Source organism: Mus caroli, chromosome 2 (assembly GCF_900094665.2).
Source record: "Mus caroli chromosome 2, CAROLI_EIJ_v1.1, whole genome shotgun sequence".
NCBI lineage: Eukaryota > Metazoa > Chordata > Mammalia > Rodentia > Muridae > Mus > Mus caroli.
In genome coordinates this window covers 112,424,971-112,432,673 of record NC_034571.1, presented here as the reverse complement: position 1 = coordinate 112,432,673, position 7,703 = coordinate 112,424,971, and the positions used below count along the sequence as shown (strand labels likewise).

Below are 7,703 nucleotides of genomic sequence, written 5' to 3'. Positions count from 1 at the left end.
TTTTTTTTTTTTTTTTTCTGAGACAGGGTTTCTCTGTCTGTGTAGCCCTGGCTGTCCTGGAACTCACTTTGTACACCAGGCTGGCCTTGAACTCAGAAATCCGCCTGCCTCTGCTTCCTAAATGCTGGGATTAAAGGCATGGGCCACCACGCCCGGCTTGTCTTAGCATTTCTATGCTGTGAAGAGACACCATGACCACGGCAACTCTTATAAAGGAAAACATTAACTGGGGTTGGCCGGATTACATAGTTCAGAGGTTGTCCATTATTGTCATGAAAAGAAGCATGGCAGACATGGTACTGGAGAAGAAGTCGAGAGTTCTATATCTGGATCCACAGGCAGCAGCAGGAGACTGTCATCTAGACCTCGCTGGAGCACAAGAGACCACAGAGCTGGCCTCCACAATGACTCACATCCTCCAATAAGGCCACACCTCCAATAGTGTCACTCTCTCTGAGTCTATGGGGGCCATCTCCTTGCATGCACCATACATAGTAGAGTGCTTGGTGTTCCTACTGTAAAAAGCCTCATGCAACACTTGCACATAAGCCCTGTGCTGGGAAGCAGCAGATGGCAGGGCTAACTAATTTGCCAATCTAGCCAAAATTGGTTAGCTCCAGATTTAGTAACACAACTTTCTCAAAAAATAAGGTGAAGGAGCACATGAGGAAGGCAACTGGCATCAACTTCCGGCCTCCAGAGCACACTCTAACACATATGCTCATGCATGCACACAAAGTTAACTAGGTCTTGTGGGTTTTATTTACTAACACAAATGTCTTGCTACCCAGAATAGCCCAGATTAGCTTCAAACTCTCAATCCTCACCTCAGTTCCCCAGGTCCCAGGAGCTGGGTTAAAAGCGAGCCATGGCAGCTGGCTTGTACTCATTTTTATCTTCATCTTCTGTTGCTCTTAACAGTTTAGTGTGCTGCTTCTATGGAGCCTCTCAGCTGCTACAACAGGACTTGGGATGATTATCTCATTCCTACTTACGGGCCAAGTCCTGAGTTCAGAATGTTGAGCTGAATATAAAAGCACCTAAGGTCAGGAAATTTTTCATCTTGTGTGATATGGTTCCTAAAAATAAAAAGAACATAAAGATAAGTGTCTGGGCTTCTTTTTTATCACTGTGATAAAACACTATGTCCAAGGTAATTCTTTAAAAAAAAAAAATCATTTAGTTGGTACACTCACATCTCTAACAGCAAGCAGGAGGCAGAGGGAGACCCATGGTGGCAGGAACAGTTAAACTCACTCACATCTCTAACCCCAAGTAGGAGGCAAAGGGAGACCTAGCAGGGCTGGCTCTGAGTCTTTGAACCCTCAAAGCCTGACGCCAGTGATACACACCTTTAACAAGCCTAGACCTCCTAATTCTTTCCAAAAGGTTCCACCTACTGTGGACCAAGTATTCAAACATACGAGTCTATGGGGGCATCCTCATTCAAACCAAAGCAAGGATCTACGTATCCTTTACTGATACTACAGGTATTAAGTATACAAAGATATTCCAAACAATCTATTCTAAAAATATTCACTCTCATAAGTACTCTAAAGGAATAATCATGATGTCACTTTGTGTACACCTCTAGTGGAATTAGTGTTTAAACAATATCAACGGTCTTGGAGAAGTAGTTCTGAAGCTTTATGCAACTCGGAGTTCATGACACTGTATACTCTGGAGGGGCGAGAAACTCTAACTCCGCAGGAAACCTCCAGTACTGGAGAGCTGTCTTCTAGTGCAAAGCAAAAGACTTTCTTATTAAAAAGAAAAACTACTTGTGCTAAAGGGGAGGAGCTTTGTTTTTTGTTTTTTTCACCCCCTAAGCAAGTGTTTCATGCCATCAGCTCTGCTAAATCTAGGGCTAACAAAAACCATATAATCTATCACAAACATTCACTCACATTATGATATTTCCATTTGAACTGGCTCTCACTAATATGCCAGTTTATTTCTGAAACAAGGTTTTGATAGATGTAAATTTCTGACCCCGAGCACCAGCGCCACAAGCAAATATCTCCCGGATCCAAAATTCAGAAGCACAGACTTTCCGAGAATTTAGCTGAATACCAATAAAAGTAAGGGGGCTCCCAATTATAATGAGATAAAATTAAATAAGAATCAAATACAAATATCTTGTTAGTATTACACTGTCACCAGTGTTCACCAACTACACAAATGAGATTCCAGCACTACTTCCAGAACTATAGTTCTAAAAAAACGAAAAGAAAAGCATCGTAAGCCGTTTCCCTTGATCCTGGGTAAGAAATCAACATCGGTGAATTCCACTGAGACCCGTTTGCCGAAACTAATGCGCCATAAGGGCATTATCAGGACGTCCAAGGACAAAGCTGCTTACTACGGTCATAAAAGTTTGGCAGGGGTGAGTATGAGGTAAAGGCTGCAAGAGCCTATCTGTAATACACATACTCAAATGAAAATACCAGAGGGAGCCTCTTACAATAAGCAAATCTCAAGGTCAACGCGCCAGGGACACAAAATACCCAGAGCTGCAAGAGGCCTGTCAACCTTAACCGGTGACGCCTTCGGTAAAGGGTCAAACAATACAGAGATAGTCTTAGAAAAATAAAAGGGAGGTGCACACAGCGGCTTCCAGATACTGCCCGCGTACGTGCAACTCGGAGATCCAGGGCAAAGCACGCAGCGGCCAAAGCCAAGGGCGCAAGGAAGGGCGTGGAGCGCCGGTAAGGGAAGGACGCGGCCACGTACCCGGAGGCGACGGAGCGGACCGGACGCGGCTGCGAATGCACAGCCCCGTCAGGCCCAGGCCTCGCCGGCTCCCTCGTTAGGCTCGCCGCTACCCCGTCCCGGGTTGTGCCGCCCCACCGGCTGCTCGTCTCCCGGTAGACAGACGGCCTTCTCAGCTCACCTCACACGGTCCAGCACAAGCACTCCGCTTCTCGCGGGAGGCCTGCCCCGGGCCCGCAGGCCAGCTGCCCGGGGCACGCCTCACTCCGCCATCTTCGCTCCTTCCCCGGTCCGCCAACCCAGGGGCGGAGGCGCGAAAGGCTCCGCCCCGCCTCCGAGTGATGATTGGACAGCACCTTGCTCGCGCGCTCTTTTTCCATCGCGGATTGGCTGGGAAGTAGTTCAATCAATTCCTCTCTCTGGTTCTATTTTTTTGTTGTTGGAGCTTAGTGCTCCAGTTGAAGTTAACGAGGAAAAGGGTTGTTGTAATTCACTTGAGGAAAAACATTCCGCACGGAGGCAGTCTCACTTTTTAGTAAGATAGCGCTGCAAGGCCAAATGACTATTTTAAATTATCGTTACTGTAAAAATATACTGTTACTAGTAATTCCTCTCTTGGCCTAAAGGGTTTTTATACCCGGACTAACACTACACCCAGAGGAACAATTTCATGGTGTCAGTTCTTCTGACTTTGGCCCACTTAGAGAGAATGTTGCCTGCTGTTTAAAGGTCAATACAGTAGCGTAGTTTTCCTCACCTTAAAAGGGCCTGCCCGCTGACTGAGAAAATGTTAAACTGCATTTGTTGTTTGTTCCAATTGTAGGATGGAGAGATCCTTTTGCGGTGTTTGCAGGAGAGGTAGTGAAGGCAGTAGTGTGACTCTTCCAGGTGATGACAGACGTTCTTCTGGATAAGCAGTGCTTTCTAAACAACGGAGTTATCACCAGGCCATTTATTAAATCCAAATTTCTATGCTTCCCTCTACAGTAAGGATGCTATGCCAGAAAAAGACAAAACACAGTTGTCTATTGAATCTATTGGCTAATAAAATAATAATAATAATTACATTATTCGTTATTATTATTAGAATGTTAGAACCTATTGAATAATAATAAATTCACAAGCTACATTGATTTATTGGCTGCAACTGGCCATCAGCCTTGATTTCCCTTTATAGCTGGGCTGGTAACAGAGACCTTGTGTATCCCAAGCTGGCCTCAAATTGCAATGTAGCAGAATTACCACACCGGTTATGTATGTCCTGAATCTCAAGTGAGCAACAATGTCCTCCACCCAAACACAGGTTCTTTGAGTGTTAGCTACCATCAGATCACACATCGCTGCACAGTATGTCTATGTGTATGAATAGGCACATTGTATATCTGTATATACTTAGACTACAGAAGGCCTGCAAAGGATTACACAAACCTCTGTGTTCAGTGAGGTTTTACTACGTCCAGACAGAGCTGATATAAATGGGAAAAGCCACCACAGTTAGATATTGATGAACTCATTTAGAAAGACACAGAGTATTGAAACTAGCTGAGGGGTCCAGGTGAGTGTCAATGGAGGAATACGGTGAGGTGCAGGACTGAATAGGGACAGACAGATGCACACACAACAGTAATCCAAAGGAGCGATATCAAGCAATGAGGCCTGGGCTAAGCTGAAGGGTTGCCCAAAGAACCAGCAGAAACAGTCTTGTCCCTCCTCAACTCACTTAACCAAGGGTTCAGGTGACACTGCAGGGCTGTTACCATCAAACCATGGTGCTATGTCCTTCCTATTTATATGGGGTATAGGTGAGGAATTCTCCTGCCTGAGGTGTATGTGTGTGTGCTCACATGTAGTGGAAACTCAGACTGCATGCATATTAGACAAGCACTTATCAGAGCTATATCTGTCTAATACACCCATATCCATGTTTTTTCATGTACTTTGATTTGATATATTTTTAGATTAATTTTATGTAAATCATTTTGCCCGTGATTATACATGTACCACATACTTGCTTGGTGCCTGAGGAGGTTAGAATATGGCATCAGATCCCAAGGATCTGGAGTCAGGGATCATTGTGAGTCACCATGGCAGGGCTAAGACTCATGCCTGGGTCCCTACATGAGCAAGAAGGACTCTAACTGCTGGGCCATCTCTCCAGCATATACTTCAAGCTTCTAGCAATCCTCCCACCTTGGCCGCCTCAATCCCAACTCATTTGGTTAAGTTTATTGTTTTTATTTTTCTTGAAAATTTTTACTTTTAAGAATTGGGGCTGGAGTAGTGGTGGTGCACACCTTTAAACCAGCACTCAGGAGGCAGAGGCAAGCAGATTTCTATGAGTTTGAGACCATCCTGGTCAACAGAGTGGCGTTCCAGAATAGCTGAGACCATATAAACAAACCCTTTCCCCTCAGCACCCCACACCCAAAATTGAGGCTGAAGAATACCACACAGTCTTAATCATTGTAGCACTGTACTAAGTATAACTTTTTTGTTTTTTTTTTTAAGACAGGGTTTCTCAAGCTGGAGAGATGGTTCAGTGATTAAGAGCACTGACTACTCTTCCAGAGGTCCCGAGTTCAATTCCCAGCAATCACATTGTGACTCACAAACATCTGTTAATGGGATTCAATGCACTCTTCTGGTATGTCTGAAGACAGGGATAGTGTACTCATATACATAAAATAAATAAATAAATCTTAAAAAAAAAAAAGACAGAGTTTCTCTGTGTAGCCCTAACTGTCTTAGAACTTGCTCTGTAGACCAGGCTGGCCTCCAACTCACAGAGATCTGCCTGCCTCTTCCTTCCAAGTGCTAGGCTTAAAGGCATGTGCCACCACTGCCAGGCTGTAAGTAAATCTTGAAATTGATTTCCCCAGTACTGTTAACTCTGGTTTTCTACATTTTTTGTATATGGTATTCAACTATAATCCAACTAATTTTCTTTCATTTTAACCTTGCAAATAATATCAATGGCCTGTGCCCAGCACCTCATTTCCCAGCAGCTAAGTGCTGGCTCAAAACCATCTGGAAATACTGTTCCAAAGGACAGGATGCCCTCTTCTGGCCACCGTGGACATTGCATGCACATGGTAGACAAATGCGCATGCAGGCACTCACACACATAAAAAGAAATAAATTTTAAAAGACGATCATGAAGTGCTGATGCCCCTGCCTTCATCTCCCATGCTGAGACGTGTGCCAGAATACCTGGCTTCATACAGTGTTGGGTCTGGAACCTAGAACTCTGCATGTTAAGCAAGCATTCTATCTACCAAGCTGTGTCCTCAGCCCTATTTATTTTCTATTTTAAAATTAATTTTGAAATGCCCTGGTTAGTTTTGTCAACTTGACACATCTAGAGTTACCTGGGATGAGGTAACTTCGAGTGAAGAATTGCCTCCATCAGGTTGGCTTGTGCATATGTCTATAGGGACATTACCTTGATTAATGACTGATGTGGGAGGGCCTGGGTCATTGTGTATGGTGCCTTTACTGGATGGGTGGATCTGTGCTGTGTAAGAAAGCAAGATGGCAAGAGAAGCCAAGCAGTGTTCTCTGCTTAAGTTCCTGCCCTGACTTCTCTCGATGATGGGATGATGGGGTGAACCTGTAAGTTGAAATAAGCCATTTCCTTCCCCAAATAAGATCTGATAGATGCTTAGCACCACAGCAACTGTTAACTGAACTAGGACACAAGATGAACATCAGAAGGTTTTCTTGCAGTAACAGTCTGATGGTTTCTGCAGGGCTGGAGAGATGGCTCAGAGGTTATGAACACTTGCTGCTCTTACAGAGGACCTGGGTTCAGTTCCTAGCACCCATATAGTGGTTCACAACCATCCATGACTCAATGTCCAGGAGATCCAACATTCTCCTGACCTCCACTGGCACCAAACATGCATACAGTGCATATTGCATATACATACACATAGGAAACACTAGTACATATAAAGCAAATTAATCTTTAGAAAGATCAAATAAATCGGCCTTGCAATATGTGAAAGACTGATGTAACATTCAGTTCTTCATCAGCTTCTCAGTACTCATCAAATTGCTTCCCACAGCATCTCAAACCATTTCATTTCCTTATGAAATCCTTTGGGAAAATATTGCCAAGTAGAAAGTGGACTGCCTCAAGTCTACTCTCGTCCCCTCTGCCCTTGAATCTGAAAACAAGTGTCCATGGGGACAAACTTGGGTGTGCAGACTAGCCACTGCGCTTCCCCCTCCCAGATGTTTATGGTCTATTTAAATCTGAAATTGCTGACTACAGAGGCCTCCTTCCGAAGCCAGGTAACCCCTCTGCCTGTGCTGTCCCAACACACCGAGGTTCCAGGCTGCAGAGATAGCCATGGCAGAACCCTACCTTATCATAGCTTTAGTGCACATGTTCCTGTGTATCATCCTCTATCTGCACTTTCTTCATTCCCTGGAAGCCCCTACTCTCGGTCCTAGGACCCAAGATGGACACAGCACCCTTCTTCTCCACTTCTGACTTCTTGGTGATTACAGAGGTGACAGGGTACAAATGCATTCATAAACTGTCATCTCTGCAAAATACCAGTAACAGGCTGCTTCAGCTCCCACTCCACCAAAAAATGCAGCCCACGAAACACTTCAAACAGCACACTTATTCTTTGAAATCAATTCAATTTTGAGAAAGTTAGTTCAAATAATAAGAGTTCCCATGGCCATTCTCCTAAATGACATCCTACAAGACATATTTTGGTAGCAGCTAGAAATTTGTTCTTTCACTGTTGGCAGAGAAGAGAACTCTTTCCCTCAAAAAACAGCACCACAGCCAGGATCAGCGGCACACACCTTCACTCCAGAGGCAGAGGCAGGTTCTGAGTTCATGGCTAGCTTGTTCTATATCTTGAGTTCCATGACAACTCAATGAGTACACAATGAGCCTTTGATTAGGAAAGAAAGAAAGAAAGAAAGAAAGAAAGAAAGAAAGAAAGAAAGAAAGAAAGAAAGAAAGAAAG

General features: G+C 44.2%; 1 long non-coding RNA gene across 1 annotated transcript in view; it reads right to left on the bottom strand.

The window, feature by feature from the left end:
- The window catches only part of LOC110285980, an 8,644-nt gene extending 5,612 nt beyond the window's left edge, over positions 1 to 3,032 (bottom strand). Inside the window, exons 1-2 of the long non-coding RNA XR_002377099.2 lie at positions 2,894 to 3,032; positions 828 to 1,079 (exon numbers count right to left, since the gene is read on the bottom strand). This is a non-coding gene — a long non-coding RNA (uncharacterized LOC110285980). The remainder of the gene's footprint in view (positions 1 to 827; positions 1,080 to 2,893) is intronic.
- Between the last annotated feature and the right edge of the window lie 4,671 nt (positions 3,033 to 7,703).